General features: G+C 42.0%; 1 long non-coding RNA gene across 1 annotated transcript; it reads right to left on the reverse strand.

Moving 5' to 3' along the window:
* Positions 1-3,671: 3,671 nt before the first annotated feature.
* On the reverse strand, positions 3,672-20,006 carry LOC121145037. The gene is made up of 3 exons (XR_005881936.1): positions 19,864-20,006; positions 9,083-9,088; positions 3,672-3,683 (listed from the first exon to the last, which is right to left on the reverse strand). It is a non-coding gene; the product is annotated as an uncharacterized LOC121145037 (long non-coding RNA).
* Between the last annotated feature and the right edge of the window lie 2,282 nt (positions 20,007-22,288).

Raw genomic sequence — 22,288 nt, forward strand, 5'->3', positions numbered from 1 at the left:
TGATTAATAAACCACTGACTGGTATTCTCTAAAGACCAATGATTTCAAACAATCTCAGGCAAGACCAGTAGGAAAGGATCCTGGGCTCACTCCAAGATAAAAGCGAACTCATAATTTAAAATCAGGGGAAAAAAACAAAAAACAAAAAACAAAACAGAAAAAAATGACTACTGAAGTAATACGTGATAGAACAAAGAGTAAACCTTTTAAAGCAAATAGTACAGTAAAGATGAGAAAATAATTGAGAAATGACATCTTCAGAGTGCTGAAAGCAAAACCTCCATTCGTATTCTTTACCTTACAAATAAGTCATTTAAAACAGAGGCAAAACCTTTTTGACAAAAGAAAAAGCATTTCTCTCTCACAGATCACTACAGATGAAACAGAGCGGGTCAGCTGATTAGGAAAGGGAGAGATCCCTAATGTTATCAGAGCCATCAATAATGTACCTTAAATAACAGGTGCTCTGCAGAGAATACTGTGCGAATCACAGCTGCAACAAAAGCAATAAACCCAGGAATTAGCCCAAAATATTATCTAAAACTCTCAGGCAGAAAAGATTAACATCTTAAAGGGCATTTAAAAATACTTAAATAAGCCAAAGAGAGTAGAGAGGATACTAATAGATGAAATAAGTTAACATTTTAAACATATTAAAGTTCCCACAAATTAATGTATAACTTGAAAGTATTTCCTACAACAATCCATCAAGAACTGAAGGAGCTTGACAAACTAATTTTTAAAATACACATGGACAATTAAAAAATTGAAAGCTTTAACATTTCCTGAAAATATAAAGCAAAAGACAGCAAGGGCTTACTCTTCCCCTTAATTAAAGTTATTTGTCATAGTAATTAAGAACAATTTTTTAAAAAGCTAACAATTTTTTTAAAAATAACAACAACAACAACAACAACAACACAAGGATTGGGCCTGGCACAGTGGCTTATCAGCTAAAGTCCTCGCCTTGAATGCACCAGAATCTCTTACAGGTGCAGGTTCTTGTCCCAGCAGCCCCAATTTCCATCCAGCTCCCTGCTTGTGGCCTGGGAAAGCAGTCCAGGATAGCCGAAAGCCTTAGGACACTGTACCCACTTGGAAGACCCCAAAGAGGCTCTGGGCTCCTAGCCTCAGATTGGCGCAGCTCTGGCTGTTGTGGTCACTTTGAGAGTGAATCATTGGATGGTAGATCTTCCTTTTTATTGTTGCAGGGTGCGAGCCAGATCACACCAGCATGTCTAAGGTTTATTAAAGAGTCTTTGTTATAAACAAGCTTGGTGACAAAGAGCACAACAGCAAATCACAAGTCCATACGGCAATCCAACCAATCATAATCCAATGAATCATAATTCCCAAAGGAAGAAATGGCCATTACCCTTAAGTCCATCCATTAAGCTGAAAACCTATGTCCCAGCTTCCCCAACAACATAAGTTATCCTTAGAGACATGCAATGAATAACCTGGACACATTTACAAAGCTGCAGACATTCATCATTCCCTGGCTTCTCTGCCCACATACCATCACTGCTAGGTCTCACCTCTCCTGGGACACCTGATAGCACACAAACCAGAAACATTATTATAACCATTGCCTCATCTAAGCAGTACACAGGGACCATGCTCAGGGAATTACCTGTCCTGGGTCAGCCGAGAGTCGAGGTGCCAGAGTAATGGAAGTACCTGGCAAGAAAGAGAGTGAGAGCCCCTGCTTCATGGGCCTTTTAAAGGGGCTTGTGAGGGGAGTGGTTACACAACAATGCAATATGGTTCCCTCTCAGATGACAGGTGAGTCACAGGTGGGCAGGAGCAAATACCTAAGTGTTGTGGACTAAGGAGTTGATTAGTGTTCGTTGGGATGGGCAGGAACAGGAACTGGGCTTGTAACTAAAAAATGCCTAGACTAACTGGACTTGTCTGCATCCAATATCCTGGCTAAACTAGGACATGGGGCAAGTGGTTGAGGATGGAATTAACATTCCATTGCTGTTAGGACCCAGCTTCAGGACAGAGTGGGGGGACACAGCCACATTTCATTTGCCCACTGTCAATGGGTGCTGGCTATCACTGGCTACACCGCATAACAGTTATCTCTCCCCCTCTCTGTACATCTGACTTTGCAGTAAAAATAAACAAATCTGATAAAAAATTAAAATTAAAATTAAGAATCAAGAAAGTAAGGCAAGAATTGAAGAATATGATCAACCTTTCTCCCACCCGCTGTCTCCCTTTCTCTCTTACACACACACACACACACACACACACACACACACACACACACCTTGGACACACACCAAAATAGGAAAGGGAGAAATCATGGTTTGAGGTCAGTGTGGCAAGGTCAGAGCTCAGACCTGGGGAAATTTTTCGTGGTTTCATAATTAGGACATGAGGGGTCGCTGAGTATAGGGGAGGAGACCAGGACAGAGTCAGGGCTGCTCTAACCTCCATATTCTCACTTGATGACACCAATGGCAATCGTCTGAAATGCTCTCCAACCACAGCAGGAAAGATACAGAAGTGGGGCCAGGGATGTGGAGCAGCGTGTTTAGTCTCTGCTTGTAGAACCAGTGTCCCCCACTAGAGTGCTGGCTCTAGTCCTTATTGTTTTGCTTCCAACCCAGATTCTTGCTATGTGCCTGGGAAGGCAACAGTTTCTGGGCCAAGTAACTGTCCCCCACCACTGATTCAAGTAACTGTCCCCCACCCCTGTCCCCCACCAAACAGACTTCCTGACTCCTGGCTTTGGCCAGACCCAGCTGCAACTATTACAGTCACTTGGAGATTCAATTAACACATAGAAATCTGTCTCTGTCTTTCAAATAAATAATTAGATCCTTGTTTAAAAAAAACCATGATAATGAATTTTTAAGATCATACATATATCATGCTCTTCTTTGCACTTCAAGTAGTGGCAATATACCTGGTTTAACCAAACCCTGGCGCCAGTAATATTTCACTTATTTCACAGGATAGCAATCTGCATGCAAATCTTTTTCTATAACTATGTTCAGGTTATGAAGGAAAATATCATCAACTCAACTGTTGTTTCCTGTTAAATTTCTTATCAGGGTTGGTATGATGTCAGGTTTACTCTTTCTCTGGGGAACGTGGCCTTATCAGTGTATCAGGAATAGGTGGGGCCACTAAAAACAAAAACAAAAAAAGATCTGCCAGGTATTAAAGTTTTCCTTACAGATTAATTAAAGTGTGAGTCATTTTTCTTTTCTTTTTCTTTTTTTGAGATACAACATCTGGATATACTAAACACCACTTTGGTGTAAACCACCAACTCAGATTTTTCTTCATAATATCTCTCTGCTACAACATATGCATAGTAAATTGGTATGCAATGTTTATCTAAAATTCAGGCACCAGAAGGAAGAAATTTAGATTTCTCTGGAGGAAATGGTACTAAATTTACTTTCAAATAACTAAAAGCATTATTTTCACAGACCTAACAAAAATGTCCTATCTATGCTTTTATCAAACGAAAATCTTGTTACCTCATTTGAAAAATAATAAAATCCACTCACATGTGTAAGTTAAACAGGAATGCGGTAACCTCATCTATGTTTCATTTGAAGCACAAAAATGAAATTTCATTGCATTTTCCGCTGCCCCTTCCAATATCACACATTTTGTAACATATGGGTTCATCTTCATCACACAATTGCTACTTTTAACTCATGGGAAACAGAGATTCTCTGACTAAACCAGAAAGTAATACTGTTGAAGTAAAGCGAATTGTTACACTTAAAACATGGGCTGCATGTATACCTTTAAAAATCCGTGCTGTAGATGAATGCTTGAGTCAACAGAAAAACAGGGTAAAAGCTGACACTGACAGATTTATTTTTATACTCACACACACTAACACTCTATCATACAGCAAACATAATTACACTTGGAGTAAAACAACCTTCTTGATGGCGTGCACTCTGTAGGTAGATTTCACTGTAATCACCTCAAGAAAAAAGTGGAGTGACATGCACAGCCTGCAGCACTCTGCTCTGAGTTGACAGGTGGAACCTACACTGTCAGTTCTTTCCAGAAGTTGTTTCCATTATCTACAACCTGAATGTGCCAAACATTACCAGGGGAAATTTCTTTTGAACATTTCAGATATTCCAAAAGGCAGACAAGAGACAGCACTTGAGATCCGTCAACACAAAAATGCAGCATCCTAAGAAACTAATTAGAAGAAGCCAATGACTCATTTAGAACAGCTTTGATTCTATCAAGGAACTATCTCAAGTTAGACAACGGATGGATTAAATAACGGCAGCAAGAAAAGATTCCAAGGGAATGCTACTTCAAGTGTGTAAAAACCTACTAGTGCTTTATTTTGGGGCAACTGAAAGACCAAACCAAGCCTTTCTGCCAGGCACTCAGGGTCTGTAAAGGTCTCATTCCAACTTACTTTTGGACCCAGCTGTCTCTTCTGCACCTTCACGTAGCTACACTGCCCAGCATGCTTCTATACCATCTCTGTGTGTGCCTTCCCTAATCCTTCTCATGCTCTGCTCCCTAAGCACTGATTTCTGCACAGATGGCACCCGACTTAGGATTGTTCAACCAGACGACCGTGTGAAAGCTGTAAGCACTCAGTAGAAACCATATTTTGCCTTTTGATCTTTTCCCAGGTCAGCAGTGTATAAGCCCCAGTTGACTGTTTATCAATCACAAGGGTAAATAACCAATACTCCAAATGCACTGCATTGCTATGCTACGATATTTGGTAAGATTAAGCAGAATGAACACATTTTCAACTTAATAGGTTTAACTTATGATGAGTTATTAGGACATATGCTATTGTAAATCAAGAATAATAAGTGTATTAAAAATGGTAAATTTCTGAGTTTTAATGTAAACTGAATTGTGACTGCTTTGATATGTGCTAAGTGTGTTGTACACATTATTCATTTACCTTCTATAATCCTTCCCAAACAGTAACTATTATGAGATACCATCAGGTGCTTGCTACATGACACCAAGCGTTTACCAACTAAGTGTGTTTAATCTTTTCCACAAGCTAGTTTGCTATTCTTATTCTACAGATGAGGAAGGTAAGGCTTTGGATGTTAATTCCAAGAGGTCAGCTCTGCTCTGAAAATAAACCCTAGCTGGACTGCTTGCATCTTCCTAAAGCTCCCTCAAATGTTAAAATGTGTGTGGGGGTGTGTGTAACTAACAACAGCTCTTTCATAGAACTGTGTAGCAAGGAATGAAATCACCCACATAAAGCACTTAGCAAAGCATCTGGCACAGAACGGGAACTTGCAGAGTGTGACGCTATGAGTCGTTCCTCACAATCTCTAGCATTGCATTTTGCATGCCAGAGAAACAAAAAATATTTCAGCGACTACAGGATAATTCATCTTTTCTCAAAAGTGAGTTTCTTCTACAGGTCGATTTAGAGATGAAGTCTGTGCCCCGCTAGCCTCAGATCATTAGATAACAAGAACTGGAACTTGGAACACATAGCGGTTGATCTCACAGCTGCCTCTGCCCTTTACCTACTAATAAGCAAACGCACTTCAGGAGGAGGAGCTGGTGCCTGGGCTCAACTTCAAAGGGACTGGAAAGGCTACTTGCTTGGAGACACCTCTGGGAATGAAAAGATCACACTGTAACAATCACAGAGCTTCAGATACTGGAGAGTTGACAAAATAATCAGCAGTCATCCAAAAAACAAGTCCTTTGTCAATGTTTAAAGAAACTTAAGGGCATTTATCCAGGTAAACATAAGAAATTATTTTTAACTTTCTTAAAATTAAAATCCTACTTTAAAAGAATCCTGTAATTCTATTTCTAAACTCAATTACATGATCTTACTTAGAATTTATGTCTAATCCAGTAATCTCCAAAGGGATGCTCTTTATATTTATATTCTTCCCTGAAAATCAATTTTAAAAGTTAAAATACTATGCCATTAAATACTATAGTAAGCAACAGGTCACTTGCCTGAAAAGCATGCATACATGCACACATACACTCCCATGCAGAGTGAGAGAGAGAAGGAGGGAAGTGGTGAGGGGGAGAAGAGGCTAGGTGGGGAACAGAGAGAAATCTCCCATGCACGATGCACTTCCCAAGTGCCCACAAGAATCAGGGCTAGGTCATGCTGAATCTTTGGAGCCAAGAACTCAATCCCAGTCTCCCAAATGGGCGACAGGAATCCAATCACTTAACCCTTCTCATGCTGCCTCATACAGAAGAAAGCTTGGATTGGCACGCCGAGTAATCCAATACACTGTGTAGGCATTTCAACCACAGTCTTAATCATTAAATCCAAACACTCACCCTAGGCAAAATGATAAAAGAAAAAAATTCCACCAAGCCTAAGTGTCATGTTAAAACTGATCTGAATAGGTGTATATTGAAATCATTCAAGGATACACCAGTAGTACCTAAAGAAATAGTTAAGTAAATGAACTTTTCAAATGAACATTTCAAAACAGCCCCTGTGCTTGGCTCTAAGATAACTGTGTGCAGTGTCAAGTGGAAACAGCAAAAGTCTGAGCCTACAGAGGACCACTTGCACACAGCAGGCACGGGCCCTGCAGGTCCACCCTCACAATGACCTTATGTATTGGCCAGCACTGGGCATGTTCCACAGAGAAGACAGGCCCACTTAAGCAGAGGTGTGTGGTGACTGACACTCTCTCATCCTTTAAGTCTCTTCTTACACGCCTTCTCAGACACAATCAACCTTAGCAACGACTGTTCCTCAACTCCAAACAATGTGTGTACTCCAGTTAAAGATTCTCATTTTTTCCTTTATGTAGAAACTCTTTATAATAATGAGCAGCAAGGAATAAAATACCACAGTATGCTATCTGTATGCCACAAAACTGGGCCAATTCAATTTAATTAGCTGAAGTCCCTGGCACAATGCCCTTCAGCAGACTTCAGAAACAGAAACGCCTCAAAAGCATTAGGAATGTACAAGCATCCCTCAACAAAGATCATGGAAAACCCAATTGAAAGGTAAATTCATTTGGAAATCAATACATACATTTGTATTCTGAAAAGCATGCACGGATTTATTTGAAATTCTGTTATACAGATTAAATCAATGAAATCTGTTTCTACTGTGCAGAAGAGTATTATTCCAAGACCATGAAAATAATTCTGATCAAGAAATACCAACTTTAACTTAAAGAACTATTCTAAAAGGATAGACAACAATATTTTCCCTACATCATCATCTTAAATACCAGAAAGATTACAGTGACACAATTGGATATCCCATTACAAATCATTATGCTCATTACAATGGTACTGATCAAGCATATGCAAAACTCACAAAAGTGATTACATAGATGGGAGAAAAAAATATTATTGTAGTTCAAGAAGCAATCTGTGGCTATTGCAGCAAAGCAAAAAAAAAAAATGTAAAAAAACAGTTGTGTAGGAGATGGTGAAATAATATACTCTTTTCCCTTATTTTCATAAACAGGTCATTACTTACGAAAAGACTAATTTGTTATATCTTCTTTTATTTTTCTGGCACTAAGATTTGATCAATTTTTAAATTCAAAGCCAATTTTAAGCAATTTTAGGAGAACATTACATTCACTGTAACTGTTATACTAAATCATTAATTTTTCCCATACTTTTTTTAAGGAAATAATGTTATAAACAGGTAAGAAGACCCTTAAACTCATCCAAAACTCACTCTGAAAACAATGCTTAAAAAACAAGCTTCAACCCTGATAATGAAGTATTTTTTGCCATAAAATTTAAACTCTAACATGCTAACAGGGGAAGTATCAGATAAATTTCAAAACCATAATAAAATATTGAAATGTTACATCTATTTCTAAAACGCAAACATAAGCATGCAAGTACGGAACAGCCCTCAAGCCATCAATAGGCAACTGCTCCACTTTCCAAATTAAGCTTTCTTCAGCCACAAGTTGGAAAATTAAAACGCTCACATTCTGAGAAAGAACATCAAACTGTACTGTTGGCAAGGACAGTAGAAGCTGGAAAATAAAGGGTGTTTTAAGGGTTTCAAACAACCCAAGATGTAAAGTTTATGGAAGGTACTTAAACATTTCATCCCAGTACCCTCCAAGCACTGACCACCAGCACTATCACCCAACCCAGCTAATATGAACATCCAGTAGCAAGGAGCTTCTTTCTCCCAGACACAGGCCATTTACCTCCAGAGTTAGCCTGTATTCTCCATCTACAGGAATGTAGAGGCCATGGTTGGTGAATTTATATTACAGTGAAACCAAGAAAATGATGGTAAGACATCAGCAGGAATAGTTACAATGGCCAGGGTTTACCAAATACATTCTTTGCCATGATGAACATGAAGATAAACAAAACAGGATATCAGAACACTATGCTGTCAGTTTTATTTAGCAACACGTTACAATATCAAGAACTTCATTCTTAAAAGCCATTTTCCTTTCACCATCACGCAAGACACTTAATGGTCAACTAAAGATTCCTGAGCAAGACAAATCCAATTATTCAGCATCATAATCTTTCTCAAGAAAATGGAGATGATGCTGCTGCTTATCTCTCAGAAATTGAAATATCCAGATCAAAAACATTATTTTTGGTAGGAAAAAAAACCTATATAGTCTATCCCTTTAGTCTACTAAACCTGAATATTAACCCAAATAAATAAAACCCAATTTTATAAACTATAATACTATAATAATTTTTAAAATTATAACATTCATTAAATTGAAATATACCTACTTTTTAAGTTTAGAACAAATTCAGTAATATTAAGAACTAACATTCTTTGCACATTTCCACAAACCATCCCGTGTACTCAAAACGGAACCCCTGATACTTGTTCTATCCCACATATGGATTAGCAATTTTTACTGAATTACATTACAAATTTGTATTGTATTCAAAATGCAACTTGAATAATTCCTTTGCAATTTAAGACACTTTAAAAAAAACCGTATCATGCAATGTCAGCATCAGATCTTGGATTTTAAGGCTTGCCAAGTGCAATCCTCTGATTTTACTGATGAGTCAACAGAGTTCAAGAGACATGAGTGCCCTTCCCAAGGTCACACAGGCTATCTGCAGCACAGTCAGATACGCCTGGCTCACTCTGGTGTAGGATAGACTCGATATTGTAACCTAAGAGGGAACTGAATAACTGCCTACAGAAAATGAATGGTACAGCACAGAACACCAGCAACAGCTGCAGCAGATGTGAAGCTCCAGTTGGCCAAATTGGAAATACAAACAATTCATCTGAAATGCAAGAGTCTTTCTACGGCAGTTCAAACCACAGAATACATTTTTAGTAAGTGTGGCAAAATTTGGTGAGGAGGTAAAGGTAAGCAGGTGAGAAGAGAGGAAAATCATTTTTAAAGATATACGTAAATCATTTATTTGAAAGTAGTTATATAGATTAAATGAACAAGATCTACAAAATCTGATAGAGGTCAGGAGAGAGAGAGTAAAACGGAAGGAGTAAAGAAGGAAAAAAGAAGAGACAGATGGGGGTGAGGGAGACAGAGAATACTTTCTAACCACTGGTTTATTCTCTAAATGTCCCCAGTAGTCAAGGCTAAACAAACCAAAACCAGCAGGTGGGAACTGCATCCAGGTTCCCAAGAGAATGGGCAGGAATCCATGCACTCAGGCCATCATGAGCTGCTCGTCAGGCACATCAGCAGAAAAGATGGATGACAAGAGGAGCAGCTGGACTTCAATCAGCACACTCACATGAGATGTGAACATACTAAGCAGCACTAGAACCTGCATCATGCCTTACCAGGACAATTTCAAAACAGGAGGGAGGGAGGGTAACTAAACTGTGATCTTTAAGTTGATTATCAATCTGGAAAATATACAAAATGCAATTAGATCTGGAAGAAACCTCGAACATCAATTCGCAGGATAAAATATCACTTAAAATATCACTTAAAAACGCAGTGGAATAGAAAAAAAAAAAGTCACGTTATCAACAACATCAACATTGCTTTGTGAAGGAGATTCTCCTGAGTTTTATGTGGATGGGTGAATTGCTAAAAGTCATTTACTCTTTTATTTCTTTAAAAGCAAGATGCAGAGGCTAATACTGTGTTGTAATAGATTAAGCTACAGCCTGCAACACTGCACTCATTAGGGGCCCAGTCTGGGTCCCTGTGCTCCACTTCAGATGCAGCTCCCTGTCAATGCTCCTGGGAAAGTAGCAAGAGATAGCCCAGGTTTTTGAGCCATGTCACCCATGTTAGTTACCCAGATGAGGCTCTTGGCCCTTGCTTCAGCTTGACCCAACCCTGGCCATTGGAGGATCTGGGGTGTTGTCCAGCAGACAGAACATGGAAGATCTTAATCTCAGTATCTCCATCTCTCTCCCACCCCTTCTCTTTCAAACAAATAAATCTTTTTAAAAATTATCAAAGCTGAATTATATAGAAGAAATGTGAGAACAGTAAAGTTTACTAGGCATGCACCAACAGCTCTTAAGTGTGCATGTTTCCTATTTTTAGGCTGCCTTCATTTATAATTTCCAAGAGTTCCTACCAGAAATCAATTCAATTCTCCCTCTCACCAACCACTCGAGTCACCACTATACAACAGCTCAAAAGAAGAGTGCTGGCACATGTGAGATACTCCTAATGTTATTGCAGAGTAAGCCCTTTGCTCTCTAATCTTCCTTCCCATCATTCAGACTGAATCCTAAAAAATTACCTTTATTTTCTAATGTCTCTTTGGGGCAGAAGGCACAACTAAAGAAAATTACCAATATATCAGCCTTTCTTTGCCTATAAAAAATCGGGCCAACAGCATTTCAGAACCTCTCTCTCTCCCACGCCTCCATCTGCCAAAATGGGATTCAGAAGTTCTTAAGGATATTTTATTACATAACAACTTCAGGAAATATCTGAGTTCTAGTTTAACTGTTAAATTACTACTAATTTCTTTGATGACTGCATCTCTAGCACCCCACAGTCTCCAGCCCCACTAGTGTTAAATGACTATCACAGAGATGATCAAACAAGAAGTATAGGTGTTTGGTGTAACAATTAAGACTCTAGGATAACTGCATCCCATATCAGAGTGCCTGGGCTCATGTCCCACCCCTACTTCTGGTCCAGCTTCCTGCTGATGCCCAATCTACAAAGAAGCTGTTGATGGCTCAAATAAATCGGTCTCCCATGAGGGCAATCAGGATTCTGTGCTCCTGATTGCTGTGTGACTCCATCCTGGCTATTGTCTGCATCTAGGAAATGAATCCACAATGGAGGATCTCTCTCAGACATCTCAGGCTTTCCCGATCAATCCTTCCTGATAACCATCCTAGCACTGAGACCCTGAGTATATGTCCTCCTGTAAGCCTTTCATAGAGGAAGAAGTGTGTTTCATTTTGCTGAACAGAGCAGCATCCTGAAAATTCAATATATTCCATATACTCAGACAGACTGCTTTGTAATAAAAGACTACTTCGTTGTGAAAGGTAATGTGTTAGAAATTTATGAATTAAAAAACCATCACTTCTAACATCTTTTTATCTACACTGTTCACTCAATCAATATTTCAGAAGCTTCATTAATAATGAACTGGTAATGGCATTTTATAGCTTTCTAATTAAATAGTACAAATCCATTCACTAGTGCACTGAATCCTTTGCTCAAAAAATAATCACTAGACTTCAATTATTTGTTAAGTCCACTGGTTGCTGTAGCCATCTATGGAGTGAACCAGAGGATGAAAGATTTCTCTCTCAATCTCTCTCATTCTAAATAAGTCTTAAATAATTGTGATCTGCTAAACACAACAGGGATGTAATATTAAATACCAAAATTCACTATCTTTTAAATTTCATTTTCCACAGGTTATGAGAATCTAATAGACATACCACAGCTTCAAGGGAGAGAATCAGAAACATTGTATACCATCTCAATCATGAAACTATACAATCACTTTGCTGAAATGAAAACAATGGAATTTTAGACATCACCCAGTCCCTTTAACAAGTGCATGATCTGAAGACCTTGTATCTGGACCAAATTGCACAGTTCATAAAAGGTAGAAGTGTAGAAAGAACCAGAACTCCTGACTCCCAGCTGTCCAACCACCAAGCCACCACACAATCCTCTTACTCTAAAGGTCAACCACCCAACTTGTCTCTATATCCTCCTGGAAACCTTCCTGTGGCATGATGGATTGAAGGCATTAGGGAGCAAAAGACAGTCTGGTTTTTTGGGGAATTACAGCACGGGCTTTTACATTTATGCCATACACCACCATATGCTGTGCTAGGGTGAGTGTGACTTCTACAAATACTGAAGCTTCCCTGATGAAACTGGATCCAAGATCAATTCTGAGCAGGTAACTTGTATAAAACTGTGTCTCACATGACAGATTGATAAAAGGGTAGCTGGAAGGACTTCACTCATCAGTAGTTACTGACTGATACGTAGTTCTCCCTTGAGCTGGACAACTCTATCCATTACTTCTACCTTGAAATTAAAGCTACACATTTAAATATATGTATATATTTTAAATACAAAGCCCCCAAGCCAACTCCTGAAGAGACCTGCATCGTATATATGTGGTTATTCTATCATTTCCCCCCAAAGATCTTTCCCTAGAGGGCCTAGCGCCATGACCTGGCAGCTAAAGTCCTAGCTTCGAACGTGCCAGAATTCCATATGGGTGCCAGTTCTAATCCCGGCAGCCACAATTCCCATCCAGTTCCCTCTTGCGGCCTGGGAAAGCAGTCCAGGACGGCCCAAAGCCTTGTGACCCTGCACCCACGTGGGAGACCTGGAAGAGGATCTAGGCTCCTGCCTTTGGATTGGCATAGCACTGGTCATTGCAGTCATTTGGGGAGTGAATCATCAGACAGAAGATATTTCTCTCTCTCTTTCTCTCTCTCCTCTCTGTATATACCTAACTTTCCAATAAAAATAAAGAAATCTTTTTTAAAAAAGATCTTTACATAGGTCAAAATGCTTGAAGACACCAAACTTCAATGCTTCTCACTAGAGGGGACCCAGAGCCACACACGTTACACAAATGCACATCCATCCCAAAAGACAGAATTCTCTGGCATCTCCAGAGCCAGAGACGCATTTTTTTCAAGTGTGGCGCTGCATTTGAGAAACAGACTGATGCTCCTCCTCCACTCCTAGCAAGAGAAAAAAAGCTGTTTAGACTGGGCCATGTGAGGAGGGAAGTAGGTCGGAGGGGCCGGGAGAAGAGTCCCACGCTCCCTCAGGGCCCACGTGTCCACAGCAGTGCTGATGGGCTGCTCCATTCCAGCTCCTGTCAAAGAGAGCCGTTATCTTGAATGAGAGGATCATGTTCCACAGGAGAAACTGAGTCTCTTGGGCAGGTAAGTAATGTCATCCTGTTGACGCAGTCACATCCCAGATATACAGCGATTTGGGCTCTGTAACTGTCAAAACAACATCACTTGCTCTGGCCAAGCAGAACTCAGAACTCTTAAATCTCTCTGCATGCATTTTCACTACCACCCCGTACCAAAGCCAGAGACCGTTAAGAAATGTGAAATAAGACAATGAAATACAGCAGTGGGGAGGCTAAAGCCACATCTTTCCAGATCACTGCAAGAGTGAAAATCAACAGCCTCCATCCCCTTACATGCTGGTCTGTGTACTAAGAGCCACTGGTTACTCTGCATGCCAGGTGTCTCTTCTCCAAGGCCATCTGGAGCCTGGGCCCTAGGAGGCTGGCCTGGTTCAGATCCTGCATGAACACAGTGATCACAGAGGAATGCAGGGGCAGGACTGGATACACACACTTCCTCCTAATGCCATCAGAACACAGCCTGTGGTCTACATTTTGAATAGATGACATTCATTATGCTAGGTATGATTTATACTCTCAGAACTAAAAATGAAAGAGCAACTACATTTTAAACATCATGTAATCATGATTAATTATTATTTCTAGTTTTAAGAGGTGGCAGTGGAGGAGAGATGGGGTCTGCTTGCTAACATTTCCATGACCTGCTTTCTCTGGCTGAGTCACTCACCAGAGGTGAGAAGGCCACAGGTGCTGGCCTGCACTCTGAGACAGAGTTCTGGGTGGGGTTAAAAATGAAGAACTTGGTCAATGGTTACAGATGACAGGTCTTCTGAGAGCTCTGCTGCTATAAGTCCTCAATGAGCCAGTGATTCTGTCTCCGCTAAGAAGGGGAACTGAAGACAGCCCTGGGGAGATTTAGGGCTTGTGGGACGAACAGGGAACAGGAGAGGAGTATGTGTCCACGGTGGGCGCCTAAGAAAATGACAGCTGATGTTTTTGTTTCTGGCATTCGCTGAAAGAACACTGGGTTTGGAGACCACCTGATTTCACCGGTAGTTTCACTTCTTCTGGTTTAAACATCAGATTTTATCTTGACCACCTACATTACAGGACAATCATGCAAATCACATGAAGAGAGGGACATGTAGTACTTAATCCAGGACTGGACACTCGGTGAAGGTTACAGAATGTCACTTGGCTCAGAGTCTGCTCGGAAAGGAGGGGACACCGGGAGGGCCACTCCCCTGATCATGCAGCAGTGACAGACTATTTGCAAAACCTCCTTTCGCTTCACTCTTCCACAAGTTAAAGAGCTCAGAATTGTAAGAATGGTGCGGACAGCAAAACCAGTCCTCCAAAGAATATAGAGAGGATAAACCAGGGCTTCTGCTTCAGAAGGGCAAATGCCTGTGCCAACCTACAGAAAGCAGCGGGGAAAAAAGACAGACAGATGCAGACACGCAACATTACATTTAATTTCAGAGAAGCTTCCAGTCACCAACAACCACTGAATTCACAGCCTTTAACTTACTGGTAAAACCTAGCTGGTACAAGACTTGAAATACCGCACTTGCCATTGCCTTATTCTTTGCGGGGAAAATACATAAAATCATTAGCATGACATGAAAAACCAAAAGGCGTGAAGATCTTAACAAAATAAAAACAGAAATGAAGCAGAAAATAAAAGAGAACACAGCACAATAAAGTCCTCTCTGAAACCACACCACAGGCTTGATGCAACTTGAAGAAGGAGTAGCTGTAGCATTCTCTAATCTCAGATCATCCCCATCACTGCACCCCTGCCAGTGCCAAACCTGGCCTCAGGCCGGACCCATGTGGAAACACAAACACAGGCTGAGATTACCTTGACATATGGATGCAATGAAAGGAACTGTTGCCAGGTAGAGGTCAGAAGCTATCCCAGACCTGCACCTGCTGAGGCACGCAAACACTGGCTCCCACAGGCACCATCTGCCAATGTCCAATGGCCAGGACCTCCTTCTGGGAGGCAAAGCAGAGAACCATGAGGAAATTCCCCCACCTTCACAAAGCTGCCCATCAGCTCAAATAAAGAAGAGCAGCTGGGGAGTCTGAAAAAAGGACATGGAAGAAAAAACAGCTTTTCCGTTCTACTTCAGAACAGCCACAAGCAGTGAGCCTGATGCCTTGGCACAGTTTTTTTCTAATTGCTTTGGGTGACCCTCAGGTTTAGAACATACCTCCTGGGCCCGGCACGGTGGTGCAAGTGGTTAAGGTCCTCGCCTTGCACGCCCAGGATCCCATCTGGGCGCCGGTTCTATCCCGGCAGCCCCACTTCCCTTCCAGCTCCCTGCCTGTGGCATGGGAAAGCAGTCGAGGACAGCCCAAAGCTTTGGGACCCTGCACCCGCGTGGGAGACCTGGAAGAGGCTTCTGGCTTTGGATCGGCATAGCATCGGCCGTTGCGCTCACTTGGGGAGTGAATCATCGGACGGAAGATCTTCCTCTCTGTCTCTCCTCTCTGTACATCCGCCTTTCCAATAAAAACATAATAAAAATAAATCTTTAAAAAAAAGAACATACCTCCTGTGACAGGTTCTTCATCAGATGAAATTACTTCAGCCTCTCTTTCAAACTGAAAACAGGCACCTGTAATATATGAAGCCTCACATGGAAGCTTGAGTAAGAACGAAGACATGCAAGGTGGGTATTCAGCAGGGCAGTTAAGCTGCAGTCTGGATGCCTGTTCATCTGTTGAAGTGCCTAGAACTGAGTCCCAGTTCTACCACCAACTCCAGCTTCCTGCTAATGCATACTGTGGAAGGCAACAGATGATGGTTCCAGTATTACGGTCCCTGCTATCCATATGCAACACCCATATGCAGTCCCTGGTCTGTCCTGGTTTTAGCTTGGCCAAGCTCCATGAATTATGAGCATATGGAGAGTGAATTTAATAAATAAAAAACCTGTATGTCTGTACCCCTGTGTCTCTTCCTGCCTCTCCTCTCTCCCTGCCTTTCAAAGAGGCAAGGAAAGAAGTATTAAGGTATCTAGTGCTAAAGGGTCATGATACACTTGTGTATCCTCAAAACAGTTCACAAAACTCTACTCTGCTTATATGTGGGACGGAACGGGGGAGTTCATAAAACAAATATAGCTATATTTAGCAACAGCACAAAGAGGGGAAACTGTATGCAGGTGTTCCTAATACTTTCTTGTCTGTGATTTTAAAATTATTTTCAAGTAAAAACATGCATTATGGGCCCAGCGCAGTAGTCCACTGGCTAAGGTCCTTACCTGGAATGCACCAGGATCCCATATGGGTGCCAGTTCTAATCCCAGCCACCCTGCTTCCCATCCAGCTCCCTGCTTGTGGCCTTGGAAAGCAGTGGATGATGGCCCAAAGCCTTGGGACCCTACACCCGTGTGAGAAATTTGGAAGAGGTTCCAGGCTCCTGGCTTCGGACTAGCTCAGCCCCAGCTGTTGTGATCACTTGAGGAGTGAATCAACGGACAGAAGATCTTCCTCTCTATATATCTGACTTTCAATTAAAAATAAAATAAATCTTTAAAAAATGCACTCTACCCTCCCTCTAATGGCATTCTCCTGAATTGCGAGGCCTCAGCATCCAGAGTACTAAGCCTTACTGATCTGACTGATATCTCCTTCACAGGCAACGCATCCATCCGACCCCACAAACCAGTGCTTTCTCATACCTTACACAGGTGGTCTGAACTACCTGTTGTACCACCTTGCCCCTAACAATCCAAACTTCCAACAATTCTACTCACTGGGCTGTCCTCCTAGATGCCTAGAGGTTCTTCAAACAAAAGCAAAGCAGACTCAAGGCAAAGCTTCCAGATCTGAGGACAGGCAGGCAAGGCCATGGGGCCCAATTCAATCATGAGGACATTCCCCTAGCCTCACTAGATGGCCCATCACTCCAGGAGACCCCCATCTCCTACCCTTCAACTTCACCAGTAAAGAGCCCACTCAGGTGGAAGGGAATGGAAGGGAAACAGAAAAGAACCAACGATTTATTTCACACTCCAAACCACCCACACTGAAAGAAAATGGGTGCTTTCAAAAAGACAAGACAAAGATACGAACTGTGAAAAGGAAAAGGATAGTGTGACATTCTACTGTTTCAAGCACAGATCTTGCTCTCACACACTGCACAAATGGATGTCACAGTTTTAGGTCTCTATTTGCATGTTTCCAGCACATATTCTGCTGACTGAATGACCATCTGGTCAGGCTCAGGATCCATTAGTCTATACTTATTCAATCTGTTACTTCCGCACTCTGCAATACAACAGCTGCAGACTGTCAGAGCCCACCTCCTCAGGGAATAAGACAGGCTCAGGTTTATACCAGAAAACCACTGTGGCAGATTGGGTAAAGCCACCACCTGCGATGCCCACATCCCATGTGATCACCATTTGTGTCCTGATGCTCCACTTTTGATCTAACTCCCTACTAATGGACCCTGGAAAGAGCAAAAGCTGATGGTGCAAGTGCCTGGGCCCCTGCAACCCACCTGGGAGACCTGGATGGAGCTCCTGGCTCCTGCCTGGTCTAGGAATGACCGCTGCAGTAATCTGGGGAGTAAAGTAATAGATGCAAGATTCTCTGTTCCTCCCTTTTGGTAAAAAATATATATATATATATATATATATATATATATATATATATATATTTAATATATAATATATATATTTAATATATATATATATTTAAAAAGTTTGGCAATGTATTTAAAAACTGTAAAACTTTCTCAGGAATTTCATCCTGTAAACATTTAAGGAGAATCATTTTAAGATATCACAGAAATTTGGTAATTTTCAAAATTTTAGATGACCCAACTGTTTTTTACACATTTGTTTAAGTGAAAGAGTGACAAGGGGATAGAGACATCTTCCATCCTCTGACTCACTCCCCAAATACATACAACAGCTAAGGCTCAGGCAGGTTCAAGCCAGCAGCCAGGAACTCCCTGCAGGCTCCCCTACAGCATACAAAAGGCTGAAGCACAGGTGCCATCACCTGGAGCCTTCCCATTAACATGAAACTGGATCACAAGTACAAGCAGTCTGAGCACAGGAAGCATGAGATGCTGGGCCCTAAGCAGGAGCCTGCCCCATTCTCAGTGTCCACCACCATGAGTCATGGTGCCAGGCCCTAAGCAGGAGCGTGGCCCACTCTCCCACAGTGGTCACCCCTATGATTCATGATGTCGGGTCCCAATGTCCATCACTAAAGTCCCAAACATTCTGAAGTAATGCAGTTCTGGCCCTCTCCATCTTCAGGTGCTTCCTACCTAATACAGCTGAGTGCTCACTCCTCAGTATGGACTGATTGGCTATATTAAGTATGGAGTCATCCTCTGCCGTCAGATTCCAGTCAGAGGGCATCCGACCACCAGATCTGGATTGTGTCCCAGCTCTTCACATCTGTATGAAATGCAACCTCAGTGTCATAGATAATAGCCTTAACAGCATGGATTAACCCAAAAGAAGATGGTGCTAAAATTTATTTGAACTTTTTTTAAAAAAAAAAAATCAATTACATGGGTCTGGCACAGTAGCCTAGTGGCTAAAGTCCTCGCCTTGCACATGCTGGGATCCCATATGGGTATCAGTTCTAATCCCAGCAGCCCTGCTTCCCATCCAGCTCCCTGCTTGTGGCTAAAAATGTAGTTGAGGATGGCCCAAAGCCTTGTGACCCTGAAGTCGCATGGGAGACCCAGAAGAAGCTCTTGGTTCCCGACTTCAAATCAGCTCAGCTGCAGCCATTACGGCCCTTTGGGAAGTGAATCAGACGGAAGATCTTCCTCTCTGTCTCTACTTCTCTATGCATATCTGACTTTCCAACAACAACAAAAATCTTTTTTAAAAAGCAATTACACCAACTATTTATTCCGAGTGCTTTTTTCCCCTGTGAATTTTTTTTAACACATCACTTTAGTTTTCTAGCCATACTCGATGTCCAGCCATCTGATCCATCTTCCATCTGTTCCATCTTCACAGAAAGCACCAAGATACAGAATCAGAAACCAGGGAAGAGCTACCGCCACTCCATGCTGGTGAACATGAAGAGCTGGTAGCAGATCATCTGGCACATTTCGCAGCATTTATGAAACCATCACACAAAGTTGCAACCTCTAAGTGATTTTCCCTAAAATACCCTCTAAAGAAATAGTTACAGATAAACACTTACACATAAACACATTCACGTTAATATCACGTGAAAACTAGGAAGCAACCTACATGACCAACAACACTGGCTGCCTCTCAGCAAGGACATCAGCTGGGGGAAGACAAGACAGCAACGTCTAACGTCTAGTAGGCGGATCATGTTTCAAGTTATTCATTCAGAAACACAACTAAACTTAAAAATAAGTACATGAACTAATTATCAATCACTTTGGAACAAACATCTAATATGCATTCCTCTAGTCGAACAGCCGACTCTGTTAGGGAAGCAAAAAACAAATGGCAGGGTTCCGCAGGGTGATGCCTTCATCTTTTATAAAGGAGAAAATACTCTTTGGCAAAGCATAGCCAGGTTTTAGTCTCCTTTGGGATTTTATCAAGATGTGCAATCTACTGAGGGGCCCAGCTCTGACACGTGCACTCCATAGTCAGATCATGGGACCTGCAATTCTCCATGGCTGGGGTTCCGAGTCCAGCAATTCAATTGGGGGGATCGCCATAGAAGCTTCATCTGAGGTGATCTCAGACCCGATTCTTGTGTGTGCTTGCCAAATGACTTAGATGGAGCAGTGGAAACATTCAGGTGCACATGGAGGATATGGCAATACACTGGAGTCTGCAGAGGACCCCTGGTACCATCACAGAGTCTCCCCACTTCCCCCAGATACAGGTAGGAAAAAGAATGTGGAAATGGTGATCTCACCCACCTTCCTGTAACCCTTAGCCCTTAACACCCTAATCAACTATGTAAAAATCATCAAAAATAAAAATTAATAATTTTTAAAATATGTGCAATCTGCCTATTCCCTTAATCATTTGTATCCTCCTCCAGGGTCCAGAGCCTCAGGCTTCCTTCTCCTTTCTCTACCATTTCACATACAAAAATGTAAACACCATCCTCATATCCTCATAGGAGCATGCATGCACGTGCACACACGCACACACACACACAGAATTTTTCATTAGTTCATGCATTGATGCAGTCAGTTCTGGCAGATCTCTTCTTGTTGATTCTAATTTTCAAAAGTTTCACTACAGCCAACTAGCTCGAGTTTTGAAATCATGTATATCACATCTTCCCCGCATGGAAGGAACAGCAGCTGCACTTCCTGGAAAATGTGCCACTGACTCAAGGTGCCTGTCACAGAGTCATCCTATCAGGCCTGTCAGCACTGTGCTACTGTAAAAAATATTAAATCTCCTTAGCTTATCTTCACTGCAGTGACCTACGTACTTCAGTACTGGCTGATACAGCTATTACAGACACACACCGAAGCTTGCTGCACTGTACAAGGCAATACAACACAGTACTCACACAGCACCCCAATACACAAAAGGTTCCCAATGTCAGCTGCCTGTCCCTTTTCTTCAAAGTTGCCCTATTCTAGAAAACAGCACGCCTGTCCCAATTCCAGTGGCTCTACAGATTCTGACACAGATCCTCAGTGAGCCAGCCCATCTTGTGCCCTGAAATCCAGCCAAGTCAATTTCCTTGACAGAAGGGTACACTCCAATCTTTTCCTTTTCATCCCACAGTGGGATCTAGCTAATCCAGTCATGTTAATTTCTAGGTCTCAAAGGGGCAAGAATTTCTGACTATTCAGAAGCCACACATTTTCAGCATCTCTGTCTCTCACAAAGACAAACACACACACACACACACACACACACACACACACACACACACACACACACACTCAAAAGCAGGTTCCCTAAAACTGAAAAGATTGATGAAAGGCATTTTGCCCAGAGCCTTCTCACATAGAGCCAAATAACCCAGACACACAAGGATAAAGGCTGCACAAAGCCTTTTAGAAAGTGCCCGCACGGAAGCACCAGCAGCGGCGTCACTCATTTGACTGGCCAGAGGCCTGCCAGAGAAGGCGTCGGTAATTCAGTGGCCTGGGGATGTGCCCAGTCATGGAGGAGGGCAGAGGAAAAGGCACTGCTTTTGTGTTGCTGCCGCCAAACCAATGATTTCCAAAGGCCTGAGCTGCAGCATCGCAGCAGTATGGCGCCAACAGGGCTTCTGTGCAGGTGGCACAAGGTCTGCTGCCCACTGCTTTCACACCCCTACATTATGTACATCAGGTCAGCAGAAGGCCCAGGAAAAAGTAAGATTTTTCTCCAATCAGTCAGGATTTAAAAGAGCTAACAGAAACTGAATTTATTCTTTAACTCATTAACAATTCAAAGCTGCGCAGACAGAGGGACGGAGAAATTGCTATCTTACTTGGGGGCGCTTAAAATCACCAAACAGTGTGAACTGCAGTGAACAGACTGCTTGGGGGAGGGACGGGCGTGTGGTTTCCTGCCAAAAATATAGCCATTGTTGTTATTTATCACAACACAGTATTTTTTTTTGCCATTTTAATTGTCAACAACATCAGCTGGCTATGTTGTAAAAGGCAGCACAGTTTTCAGCAGAGCCTGGCCAGTGTACCACGGGTCAAAAACTGAGCCAGTGACAAGGGGCTAGAACAGAGGCATAGTGGGCTGAGCTGCAGCTTGTGACACCCGCATGCTGTACCAGCACACCCTTGCCACTCTGTTTTTGATCAAGTTCTCTGTTAACGTGACAGAGCACAGCAGCGCGAAGGCCCGAATGCATGGGCCACCACTGTTTGCATAGGAGACATGGATGAACTTCTGGGCTTCTTGCGTCAGGCTGGCTCAGCCCCAGCTACTGCAGCCATTTAGGGAGTAAACCAGTGGATAGAAGGATGAAGATCTATCTGTGTGTGCGTCGATGTCCCCACCATATTGTCACTCCACCTTTTACATTAACTCATAAAAAGAAAATTAAGCAACCAAAATTT

Source organism: Ochotona curzoniae, unplaced genomic scaffold (assembly GCF_017591425.1).
Source record: "Ochotona curzoniae isolate NIBS_2020 unplaced genomic scaffold, NIBS_Ocur_1.0 scaffold_3208, whole genome shotgun sequence".
Lineage (NCBI taxonomy): Eukaryota > Metazoa > Chordata > Mammalia > Lagomorpha > Ochotonidae > Ochotona > Ochotona curzoniae.